This window comes from Eucyclogobius newberryi, unplaced genomic scaffold (genome assembly GCF_026437365.1).
Source record: "Eucyclogobius newberryi isolate DKJ021-1_F unplaced genomic scaffold, fEucNew1.0.hap1 SCAF_22, whole genome shotgun sequence".
NCBI lineage: Eukaryota > Metazoa > Chordata > Actinopteri > Gobiiformes > Gobiidae > Eucyclogobius > Eucyclogobius newberryi.
This window is the reverse complement of record NW_027315857.1, coordinates 11,997,199-12,010,800: the sequence shown is the minus strand read 5'-3', so window position 1 is coordinate 12,010,800 and position 13,602 is coordinate 11,997,199. Positions and strand designations below refer to the sequence as shown.

Genomic DNA, 13,602 nt, shown 5'->3' with positions numbered 1-13,602 from the left:
AGGTCTTGCTGAGGATTAGATTAGTTTTGATGAGGGATTGTCAAGAAGATTATGCTTATTTTCACCCAAATAACACAATTTTGAGGTCTTTGCAAGTACTGCAGCACTGCAAATTTTAGAATCAAAGGGCATTTAAGACATACAAATTTATGTTTTAAGGGCCACTTAGTGTAAATATTCTCAAAAGTTTTCGACCAGATTTAGTTCAGAGGAGTTACATACCTCCTTAGGCCTATCTACTACATCAAGGTACCAATCACAGACAGTTTTCTTTTTCTTTTTTTTGAAAACATATTTTATGTATGTTAATAATTCTGAAACATGAAAAGAAACAAGATTAAAATTCTTACAGACATTGAAAAATCACAGAAAGTGTAGTAACCCGGAAATCTGCACTGAATGTAATCCCAAACCAACAGTTAAAGCTGTTCAAGGCTGTCAGTATTGGACAACAAAGTCCTGCGCTCTTTGCCATTGAACTGTCCTCCATAGTGGGTTGACCTGGCCTGTTCCAGGGAAGCTGCCCAATCTTTTGCAGTGATGGAACTTGCCTTACTCTTGAGTCTTCCACCGAGACAATCATAAAGATTGTTGACAACACCTAGCATTAGGTGCAGTTCCATCGGTGACTCGAGCTCACAAAGGGACTTTTGCTCACAGCTGTAAAAATGAGCCGAACTTAGCTTTTTCTTGCCCCTGTGATTAGCTGCTGCAGCTTCATACATGCCTGCAAGCGCTCTGATGGAGCCAAGAGTTCTCAGTCTGCCACCATCAAGCAAAAGGTCTGGTCTGGCAAAGTCTGAAGGGCATGGATATGTCGAAGCAGCTATGCCCAGTCCCAAGAATACATTAGCCAGTTTCAGATCAAATGCATAAGAGTAACTGGTATCTTCTTATCTCAAGGCTGTGTTCAGTTCAATAAGATCCAACTTGACTTTATATTACTGTAGTTCTCACTAGCCTCCTCAACCATGGCCACAATCATGAGCTTACGGACCCCTGAGTCTTTGAACTTGTCAGAGTAAGCCACTGCTGCATAGGACCACTGAGCCTTTTGGAAAGCTGGTTTGGATAACTCATTGTCTTGTCTCTCAAGGTTGAGACAAGGTTGAGACAAACCTTGAGGAACGAGCCTCCGCCATCAATGCCAACCTTGACAGAGAATCTGGTCAGGGGATGGAAACCTCTTGAGTTGGTGGAGCTGGGCAATAAGACCAATAAGGTTGTTGCAATAGACAACAGTTCTTTTGACTTTTTGGCCTCCAGCCATCTCCTCCTTTTCTGAGGAATCCATTTCACATGTCCTCAAAGTGAAAGAAAAGGAAAAAATGTATAATAATAATAAAAACCTGTCTGTGATTGGTACCTTGTTTGTAGTAGATAGGCTTAAGGAAGTATGTAACTCCTCTGAACTAAACCTTTTCAGAATATTTACACTAAGTGGCCCTTAAAATATAAATGTTTCTGTTAAAACATAAATGTTTATGTTTTAAATGCCCTTTGATTCTAAAATATTCAATACTGTGCTTTTGCAAAGATCTCAAAATTGCGTGTTTTGGGTGAAAATAAGCATAATCTTCAAAATGCAATTTCTTGAGGATCCCTTTTCAAAGAATGTATTATTTTTCTAATCCTAATTTTTTTCTACTGAATTTTAATCCAGCACAAATATTTTCCTCTGCACTTTTTTATTACCCTAACAGCACTTCGCAAGACCTGTGGAAGTGTTCTGAAGTCTACTGCATCAAAATGATATCAATATAATGTGTCAGACCTTTGCTTGTGGCTGAGACGTCATAAAACTCCCCAAAGGTATGTAGACCTCAAAAAAAGGGGGATACTGAGCTTTCAGCCACAAAAAACATGATGTCCGGCAAAAAATCTGAAGTCTATCCGTATTCAATAATAAGATAAAAAATAATCAATTAATGCATTTTATATTATTGACAGTATCAAAACAAAACACTAGCAGTAACGTTAGTATTTGGACATTGAGTATTGGGACATTGAGAGAGTGGACTCATACAAGTACCTGGGTGTTCATCTGAACCACAAACTGGACTGGACTCATAACACAGACGCACTGTACAGGAAGAGCCAGAGTCGGCTCTACCTCCTGAGGAGACTCAGGTCTTTTGGAGTGACAGGGCCACTCCTGAAGACCTTCTACGACTCTGTGGTGGCATCAGCCCTCCTGTACGGTGTGGCCTGCTGGAGCAGCAGCATCACAGAGAGGGAGAGGAAGAGGCTGGACAGAGTCATCAAGAAGTCCAGCTCCGTCCTGGGCTGTGCTCTGGACTCGGTGCAGGAGGTGGGGGACAGGAGGGTCCTGGCTAGATTCACATCTTTGCTGGACCATGAGTGTCACCCCCTGCAGGACACACTCTCCGCTCTGGAGAGCAGCTTCAGTGAGAGACTGATCCACCCTCGATGTATGAAGGAAAGGTTCCGTAGGTCTTTCCTTCCTGCTGCTGTCAGACTTTATAACAAAAACTGTTAGTACTGAACACTCGCAATACTGACCTAACCTAATACTGATGTGCAATTCTGTCATATGTGCAATTGCTGTTGGAATTCATGTGCAATTACTGTGAAATTCATGTGCAATCTATGTGCTGTCGTGACACATATTCATGTGCAATTACTGTCGGGATCACATGCAATGGTATTTATTTATTTATTTATTTGTCTATGGGAGTTTTTATTTATTTATAGGAGATCTTCTACTGAAAGTGTTTTTCAGACTACCTATAAGTGATCTGTTCTTCTGTATCTACCTTTGTATCTACCTGCGTTGCACCAATGAAATTTCCCCATGTGGGACAATAAAGGAATATCTTATCTTATCTTATCTTATTAAAGTTAACCACGTAGTCCGCTAAAATGTGACTTTCACCCTTTTGTGCCTCTCAAAGCACCTCTTTTCAATGATGCAGTAAACTCATGAAATAAGATGCATCACATGAACTAACTGGTAGATGATTACATGTGATGGTATGTGTTTTTATGTTGTAGATTTAAACTGATAGGTTCTTTCAAAAAGGACATTTTTATGGTAGAATAGATAAATATGCAAAGGGAACGGCAGTGGCATCAGCGCATGTCACCCAGTGGCAGGGGCTGACAGGAGCTACCTGTGAGGTCAGAAAAAGAGAGAGAAAAGCTGTCAGGAGAGACATTCGACTCAACCTGGACACATCACAGATCAATCAATTGTTAGCAAAAAAGTATTTTTTTCTCCACAACTTATCAAGTATTTTCAATGTTTGCTTGTTACTGATGAGCTCCTTGCTTTAGATTGCCAATATGTGTTTGTTTTCACAAAATATGGCAATTAATGGTATCACAGTTGAAAATGTAATGTAGCCTACAGGACTTTGTTTAACACTGTGCAAGTTCCTGGGTCTTGTATTTTTTAAAATATGTTTCTTAGCTAACCTTCACATTTCTGCTAATTAAAATGTTTGCAAAACAGTAAGCTAATTAAACTAAGAAGAAATACTGTCATGAGATAAGTAGCTTTTCCATGACACTGCCGTGTTATCTTTATAGTGCCACCATAATCAAATTAGTTGCAATGTCAGTCTTCATTGTGCAACGTTTTTCCACTTCCAGAAAAAGGAAACTTACATCTTGTCAATTTCTCAGATTTGAAACATTTCACATTCATAAATCCAAGCTCTGAGAAATACATTGCAGGTTCAAATAAGCATAACAAATGACATATTACATTGTAAACTTCATTAAATGTCTCTAAACTCTACCAATAAAATATTGCAGTGTAACTTTCCAAACAACATCTGATAATGTGCCCATTATCAGGGAGATAGGTATAGTGGAATATGACCTGAGGTGGCTACGTATTTGTTCAAACTACATTTAGTTGAGTACCTTCTTAAAAAATGTACCTCCTATTTCCCATTTCCCATTTCCCCCCATTTACACCTTTACAGCTTCACTGCTGCTGGGCTTCGGGAATGATTTATCGAATGTTTATATTTCTTCACTACATGTTTTTTCATGTTTTCACTTTTAAACCTATTTTTATGTGACTCCCCAAAAGCCCTGCACACGAATTTCAGTATTTATGGAAACTTTGCAAATAGATTTCTTGAATCTTAAAATTACTCACTGTGTAAACATTGTGGTTTCATCTCCTTTCAGATCCGATTTACGGTTTTTGATATTTTGTATTCTTATACCAGAATAATACCAGATTTAGTTTTTTATGTTTGGTCCTCCCAATGACATTAACTTTATAGATCTTCTTGACCCTGTACTTCTAACTGAAGTAACTTTTAGCTTCCCTCCTCTAGCAATGGCACATGGCCTAATTTGCAATGCCAATTAATAAAGCGTTTTGGTCAGAACATGGTTTTAAGTTAAATAACAGGGTTGGATAGAATGTGATTCCAATTTGGCCACAAAAGAAAAACAGTCTTCACCTGGGAGGGAGAGGGCTGAAAATGAAAGGTGTGTTCTGTGCAAAGGTTCATCTGTTCATCCACTGTTTATGGCCTTTTATATTTCAAACGCTCTGGATATAGACAACAGTCTTCCAGTCTGGAGTGCAACCACAGGATGGGATTTTCTATACCTCTCTTGGTGTCAGCTTTTTTAATCTGTTCATGTGTGGGAACCGGTAAGAAAAACAATTACTTTCTTTATTGGCTCGAGCCTTCCAGAATGGAATGGCCGAGACATTGTTCTTGCCATGGTTTCTTATTATTGTTTTGCATGATCAAATTTTGCCCCAACTCGGGCATTTTTGACCCCCTGAACATTGATGAATGTCATACATGGGGGCATAGACACGATCGGCTCGGCCCGAACTCCAATAAAATGGAGGTTGCGAGAACGCCCGTTGCAACAGTGCCGACTAGTCCAAAAAAGAAAAAACATGAAACGCTTAATCTTTGGCATAGGCACATGAGACTTGGGACAGTGATACCGCCACATTTGACTCTTTTTTTTCAAAATTGTACTTGTCCTAGGTTTTTTGTCCGATCGAGCTCAAAACAACACCTTTTGCATCTAAAGACATTGAAATTCAATAAATATTCAAAAGAATGTTGATATTCTTTACGGTCTCTGCGTAACTCGCCCTCAAAAAAGGCTTTAATTTTCAAATGAAATGATGAATTGATCTGCGGAGCTCATATTTCACTCACTAATGCGTTTTTATGGTCTGATTGGAAATAAATACCCATGTAATGAATTGACTCTATAGCGCCCCCTACCCATTGTGTGAAAAACTCAACATTGTCTGATTTGTTTGAAACTCATGGTTTATATTCTCCTCGAGACGCCATGAAAAAAGTGCATTGCCGATATTGTGTATTTTCACAATTGGCCAGCAGGGGCACAATGAATGCCTTCACTTCCTCTTCCGCTTTTACTTTGATGGAACATTTCCTCTCATGCCGCATTAGAATTATTATTCTTTAGACTTTATTCTTTAGACTTAATTATTTTGACTTTATTCTTTAGACTTTATTCTTTCTGCCACAACTTGGGTATTTTTGACCCCCTGAACATCAATGAAAAGTCACGGGTCACCAAGGCGCTCTCGCTTTCTCCCTGCTCAGGTCTGCATTCAGCACAATCTTGCAATTTGTCAGGACAAACTACTATTTGAATCGCAAACTACGCAATCATCAACTGTGAATTACTGAGCGTCGTTTGGTATGCCGCAAAACGCAGCAGAAAACATGGACAGGCGGAAGGCGGTCGCGCGGGGGGCGAGAGCCATCATCGCCGCACCGCGGCTTTAATTAACTTTGTTATTCAATATAAGAACCTATATTATCTGGCTTAAACTTCCAAGAAATCACAAAACAAGTAAAACATATTAATTCTAACCACAGTTTAATAATAAAAACGGGTTAATACATAATATTCTTGGGATATTCCGCACCATATTCTACACTACGTGAATAGATTGGTTGTATTGATTTATCAAATGGCTGCATGCGGACAGTTAGTTTACTTTTAAAATAACTGAACCAATTGTTGCAGTTTGATTTGATATTAGGTCTTGATCAAGTATTACCTCTTGTCTTTAGAAGGATATTTCAGAGCTATATATAGGGTATTTTAGACATCAAATTCACTGTAATGTTTTTACTGTTTTTCATAGAAAATCTCTCAAATTACTATAATGTAGAACCCAAAACATCTGCCCCAACCGCGACAACTACAGCTTCTCCAACAACTACAGAGGCAGCACCCGCGACAACTACAGCTTCTCCAACAACTACAGAGGCAGCACCCGCGACAACTACAGCTTCTCCAACAACTACAGAGGCAGCACCCGCGACAACTACAGCTTCTCCAACAACTACAGACGCAGCACCCGCGACAACTACAGCTTCTCCAACAACTACAGAGGCAGCACCCGCGACAACTACAGCTTCTCCAACAACTACAGAGGCAGCACCCGCGACAACTACAGCTTCTCCAACAACTACAGAGGCAGCACCCGCGACAACTACAGCTTCTCCAACAACTACAGAGGCAGCACCCGCGACAACTACAGCTTCTCCAACAACTACAGAGGCAGCACCCGCGACAACTACAGCTTCTCCAACAACTACAGAGGCAGCACCCGCGACAACTACAGCTTCTCCAACAACTACAGACGCAGCACCCGCGACAACTACAGCTTCTCAAACAACTACAGAGGCAGCACCCGCGACAACTACAGCTTCTCCAACAACTACAGAGGCAGCACCCGCGACAACTACAGCTTCTCCAACAACTACAGACGCAGCACCCGCGACAACTACAGCTTCTCCAACAACTACAGACGCAGCACCCGCGACAACTACAGCTTCTCCAACAACTACAGAGGCAGCACCCGCGACAACTACAGCTTCTCCAACAACTACAGAGGCAGCACCCGCGACAACTACAGCTTCTCCAACAACTACAGAGGCAGCACCCGCGACAACTACAGCTTCTCCAACAACTACAGAGGCAGCACCCGCGACAACTACAGCTTCTCCAACAACTACAGAGGCAGCACCCGCGACAACTACAGCTTCTCCAACAACTACAGAGGCAGCACCCGCGACAACTACAGCTTCTCCAACAACTACAGACGCAGCACCCGCGACAACTACAGCTTCTCCAACAACTACAGAGGCAGCACCCGCGACAACTACAGCTTCTCCAACAACTACAGAGGCAGCACCCGCGACAACTACAGCTTCTCCAACAACTACAGAGGCAGCACCCGCGACAACTACAGCTTCTCCAACAACTACAGAGGCAGCACCCGCGACAACTACAGCTTCTCCAACAACTACAGACGCAGCACCCGCGACAACTACAGCTTCTCCAACAACTACAGAGGCAGCACCCGCGACAACTACAGCTTCTCCAACAACTACAGAGGCAGCACCCGCGACAACTACAGCTTCTCCAACAACTACAGACGCAGCACCCGCGACAACTACAGCTTCTCCAACAACTACAGACGCAGCACCCGCGACAACTACAGCTTCTCCAACAACTACAGAGGCAGCACCCGCGACAACTACAGCTTCTCCAACAACTACAGAGGCAGCACCCGCGACAACTACAGCTTCTCAAACAACTACAGAGGCAGCACCCGCGACAACTACAGCTTCTCCAACAACTACAGAGGCAGCACCCGCGACAACTACAGCTTCTCCAACAACTACAGAGGCAGCACCCGCGACAACTACAGCTTCTCCAACAACTACAGAGGCAGCACCCGCGACAACTACAGCTTCTCCAACAACTACAGACGCAGCACCCGCGACAACTACAGCTTCTCCAACAACTACAGAGGCAGCACCCGCGACAACTACAGCTTCTCCAACAACTACAGAGGCAGCACCCGCGACAACTACAGCTTCTCCAACAACTACAGAGGCAGCACCCGCGACAACTACAGCTTCTCCAACAACTACAGAGGCAGCACCCGCGACAACTACAGCTTCTCCAACAACTACAGACGCAGCACCCGCGACAACTACAGCTTCTCCAACAACTACAGACGCAGCACCCGCGACAACTACAGCTTCTCCAACAACTACAGAGGCAGCACCCGCGACAACTACAGCTTCTCCAACAACTACAGAGGCAGCACCCGCGACAACTACAGCTTCTCAAACAACTACAGAGGCAGCACCCGCGACAACTACAGCTTCTCCAACAACTACAGAGGCAGCACCCGCGACAACTACAGCTTCTCCAACAACTACAGAGGCAGCACCCGCGACAACTACAGCTTCTCCAACAACTACAGAGGCAGCACCCGCGACAACTACAGCTTCTCCAACAACTACAGACGCAGCACCCGCGACAACTACAGCTTCTCCAACAACTACAGAGGCAGCACCCGCGACAACTACAGCTTCTCCAACAACTACAGAGGCAGCACCCGCGACAACTACAGCTTCTCCAACAACTACAGAGGCAGCACCCGCGACAACTACAGCTTCTCCAACAACTACAGAGGCAGCACCCGCGACAACTACAGCTTCTCCAACAACTACAGACGCAGCACCCGCGACAACTACAGCTTCTCCAACAACTACAGAGGCAGCACCCGCGACAACTACAGCTTCTCCAACAACTACAGAGGCAGCACCCGCGACAACTACAGCTTCTCCAACAACTACAGAGGCAGCACCCGCGACAACTACAGCTTCTCCAACAACTACAGAGGCAGCACCCGCGACAACTACAGCTTCTCCAACAACTACAGACGCAGCACCCGCGACAACTACAGCTTCTCCAACAACTACAGAGGCAGCACCCGCGACAACTACAGCTTCTCCAACAACTACAGAGGCAGCACCCGCGACAACTACAGCTTCTCCAACAACTACAGAGGCAGCACCCGCGACAACTACAGCTTCTCCAACAACTACAGAGGCAGCACCCGCGACAACTACAGCTTCTCCAACAACTACAGAGGCAGCACCCGCGACAACTACAGCTTCTCCAACAACTACAGAGGCAGCACCCGCGACAACTACAGCTTCTCCAACAACTACAGACGCAGCACCCGCGACAACTACAGCTTCTCCAACAACTACAGAGGCAGCACCCGCGACAACTACAGCTTCTCCAACAACTACAGAGGCAGCACCCGCGACAACTACAGCTTCTCCAACAACTACAGAGGCAGCACCCGCGACAACTACAGCTTCTCCAACAACTACAGAGGCAGCACCCGCGACAACTACAGCTTCTCCAACAACTACAGAGGCAGCACCCGCGACAACTACAGCTTCTCCAACAACTACAGACGCAGCACCCGCGACAACTACAGCTTCTCCAACAACTACAGAGGCAGCACCCGCGACAACTACAGCTTCTCCAACAACTACAGAGGCAGCACCCGCGACAACTACAGCTTCTCCAACAACTACAGACGCAGCACCCGCGACAACTACAGCTTTTCCAACAACTACAGAGGCAGCACCCGCGACAACTACAGCTTCTCCAACAACTACAGACGCAGCACCCGCGACAACTACAGCTTCTCCAACAACTACAGAGGCAGCACCCGCGACAACTACAGCTTCTCCAACAACTACAGAGGCAGCACCCGCGACAACTACAGCTTCTCCAACAACTACAGAGGCAGCACCCGCGACAACTACAGCTTCTCCAACAACTACAGACGCAGCACCCGCGACAACTACAGCTTCTCCAACAACTACAGAGGCAGCACCCGCGACAACTACAGCTTCTCCAACAACTACAGAGGCAGCACCCGCGACAACTACAGCTTCTCCAACAACTACAGAGGCAGCACCCGCGACAACTACAGCTTCTCCAACAACTACAGAGGCAGCACCCGCGACAACTACAGCTTCTCCAACAACTACAGAGGCAGCACCCGCGACAACTACAGCTTCTCCAACAACTACAGAGGCAGCACCCGCGACAACTACAGCTTCTCCAACAACTACAGACGCAGCACCCGCGACAACTACAGCTTCTCCAACAACTACAGACGCAGCACCCGCGACAACTACAGCTTTTCCAACAACTACAGAGGCAGCACCCGCGACAACTACAGCTTCTCCAACAACTACAGACGCAGCACCCGCGACAACTACAGCTTCTCCAACAACTACAGAGGCAGCACCCGCGACAACTACAGCTTCTCCAACAACTACAGAGGCAGCACCCGCGACAACTACAGCTTCTCCAACAACTACAGAGGCAGCACCCGCGACAACTACAGCTTCTCCAACAACTACAGAGGCAGCACCCGCGACAACTACAGCTTCTCCAACAACTACAGAGGCAGCACCCGCGACAACTACAGCTTCTCCAACAACTACAGACGCAGCACCCGCGACAACTACAGCTTCTCCAACAACTACAGAGGCAGCACCCGCGACAACTACAGCTTCTCCAACAACTACAGAGGCAGCACCCGCGACAACTACAGCTTCTCCTACAACAACAATAACTACTGTCCCAGCTTCAACAACTACAACTGCCCTAACGACAACACCAGCACCATTAACTTGTCTAAATGGGGGGACATTTAATGGATATAACTGCTCGTGTCCTGCCGGATTTAAAGGAAAAATCTGTGAATCTGTTGATGATATTTCCCCAGGTAATTTTAATTATTATCTCCAATATTACAATCTTAAACATGAGTACATATATAGTAACATATTAATAATTTTATTTTCAGATACTGTAAATAGATCAATTGTGGTTGATATGGTAATAAAAGAGACGTATGTGCCAGAATATGATGATACCAGCTCGCAGCAATATCAACGTTTTGTTCTTAATTTCACTTCAGAGGTAAGTGACATTATCCAACAGCATACATCTGGTTATGTAATATTTAGAATCTTTAGCAAAAACAGGTCTAGTAAATGGCCAGGAAACCATCTCAGTGAGTTTTTAACCCCGGTGAAGTAAATATAAATAAATAAATAACCTAGATTTTAGCATATGTAATTGTGTTATTTTGTGCAGTGCAGACATGGTACATACTGTATTGTTGAACTACACAGGCACAATCCACACTTGTCTTATATTTATTTCAGATGAGAACATTTTATCAACCTAAAGTGCCTAACTTCAAAGAAGTAGTTGTTGTTGGTGTTAGGTAAGTCTTTGATTATATTTATGCGTGACTGTGTTTTCAGTGATTGTTCATAATTTAAATAGAAAATACCTAACTTGAAGTTGTTCCTTGATATAGCCGTGGAACCTCTTCACCAAAACTCCCATACAACTCACAGACAGAGGTACCAGCAACATTTAAACACTATTTATAAGTTCGAGGCAAAGTTCATTCATTTATTTCTATTATAGATCATCTTTGCATCCAGTTACCTAACAGAAAGTGAAGAAAAATTGTGAGTATTTCAACCATTTAATCCTATTTTGAATAGGCTCTCGGGGGGTAGACAGGTTGTTTTCTGAACGTAATGAAAGACATAGAGTAAAAACATAATAATACCTCATTCAGTGGAAGAAAGAAAAACCTGCACAGTGTTGTAAAAAGCATTCATGTTTATTCAGATTTCCACCTCTGAACTCTTTGTTAATTTGCCCAATAAAGGCTAATTTAGAGTTTGATTTGGAATTGTCACACTGTGCTCAGACTCAGCTCCTTGGCAACCATCCTAAGAAATGGATCCTGCGTTTAAAAAAATGTACAGTGTATGCAGAAGCCTAGTTCAAACCGTACTACAACAGTAGAAAAAGGTGTCAGGGGTAAAATCAAGACGTTTTAACTTCCGAAGGTCATTTTAAATCAGATTGAGCTGGTCTGAGAAGCTACTCTTTACAATGCTCAGAGCTACGTTTGCCCTGCCCTCAGAGAGAAGTTATAATGTGAAGCCTAAGTACCTACCCAGCCACCTAATCAGGTATTTTGCAAAGATCTGACTCTAGGTCATATCTGCTTGTCAATGCCTGATCTCATCAGTTCTCAGAAGTTAAGAAGGACAAGGGCTATTACATGGTTGGGAGACTGCTTGAACAGGTGCCACAGTGAGATGGCTGGAAGAAATGTCAATGTTTTGTTTTTTCTAACTGAAACTATGTGTTTTAGAGTAAATGTCGAACATAATGTTGTATTGCAACTTCCAAACAACAACAACTCTACTGATTTGTATGAAACCGACTTTGTAAAAGTTCAACAAGCAGTTAAAAATCTTGTCAACTGCTCAGGTTTGTTTGACCTAAATATTTTACACACTGACATTGTGCATGAGATTGAAAACTTCAGGTCTACATATTAAATTGTAAATTCATTACACAGCTACAGGCACAGGCACAGCTGACTGTCCTTTTGAAGTTGCGACTGTACCAGATGTAATTTCTTCTGAAATAAACCTCACTGGTATAATATTCTTTACTCTATTCTTTCCCCATTGCTGTTGTAAGGTTAAGTGCTAAAAATGCAGTAACCATTTTCTTTTACAGGTTTCTGTATAGCTCTTGTGGGGGATAAAGAGACTGCTATGTTCTTTGAACCTAAAACTATTAATGGAGAAATTAAATGCATTACTATATGTAGCAATGAACATGAAAATCAAAAAGTCTGTCCCAATGGAAGGTGCACCGTGTACAGGGGCATTGGACCAGTTTGCGAGTATGTAACCCACACAATTATCACTTGAAACTTGTATCATTTGTTACTTACTGCTTTACATCTGCATTAGGTGTAACGATATTCAAACAACTTGGTATTTGGGGCAAGACTGTGGTATGCCTATAAAGAAGACTCCTTTTTATGTAGGGCTTAGTGTCACCCTTGCTTTCCTGCTAATAGCAATAGTTGGTCTATCTGTCTATCTTGCAACAAGCAAGCAAATCCAAGCCCGGTAAGCTAGAGGCATGATCACATTCTTGAAATAAATATTTTAACACTGACAGCAAACTGCACTTTCCAGAGGCAGGGACAATAAGAAGAAACTTGTGAATGAGTGGCTAAATGAGGATGTTCAGTGGACCAAACAACATGGGATGAATGCATCTGGTGAGTATAATGACATGAAGTGTATATCTGCACCTACTATATAGCATACATTTATGGGCCCTGCGTACCAGGTCCAGACCACAATGACAGTGTCAGTTTTAAAGGGGGCGCAAAGACGAAACTCCTCCAAATATCATCTTGAAAATTAAAACGCTAATGACAACATAAACAACGTAATCAAATTACTGAAAGCATTATTTGATTTGAACAGCTTTACCTTGTACCTTGACACACAGATAGATAGATAGATAGAAAGTTTATGAAACATGAAATACAAATTGTGCAAATGCTCCCTTTAAGTACCCTTCCCTGCGCAGTGAGTCTTGGGTAAACCAATAACAATACCTGTACTCCCCCAGTCCGACGCTGATGATGATGATACTGTACTTAGTCCTGGTTTGAGATAAATATTCATGTAATTAACACTTTTTCTCTCTGCTAATATTTCTGAGGCAAAAAATCAAGATCCATTATTCAAACTCAAAAGGCCTCATTTTGATCATGTATGGAAAATGTGTGGACCTAGTTCCTGACAAAAATTTAATTATAATGCTCAACATTTTCTGTTTGCGTATCTCTTTCAAAAGCATTAA

The 13,602-nt window shown here is 43.2% G+C and overlaps 1 protein-coding gene and 2 long non-coding RNA genes across 3 annotated transcripts in view; all 3 read left to right on the top strand.

Moving 5' to 3' along the window:
• gba2 (glucosidase, beta (bile acid) 2) overlaps positions 1-13,602 on the top strand; it is a 173,270-nt gene that overhangs the window by 22,507 nt on the left and 137,161 nt on the right. The gene's annotated exons all lie outside the window — the stretch shown is intronic.
• Positions 10,520-11,332, top strand: LOC140371366 (uncharacterized). The gene is made up of 3 exons (XR_011928457.1): positions 10,520-10,815; positions 11,064-11,125; positions 11,222-11,332. It is a non-coding gene; the product is annotated as an uncharacterized lncRNA (long non-coding RNA).
• LOC140371914 (uncharacterized) lies at positions 12,427-13,015 on the top strand. Its single transcript, XR_011928504.1, has 3 exons — positions 12,427-12,622; positions 12,693-12,854; positions 12,924-13,015. It is a non-coding gene; the product is annotated as an uncharacterized lncRNA (long non-coding RNA).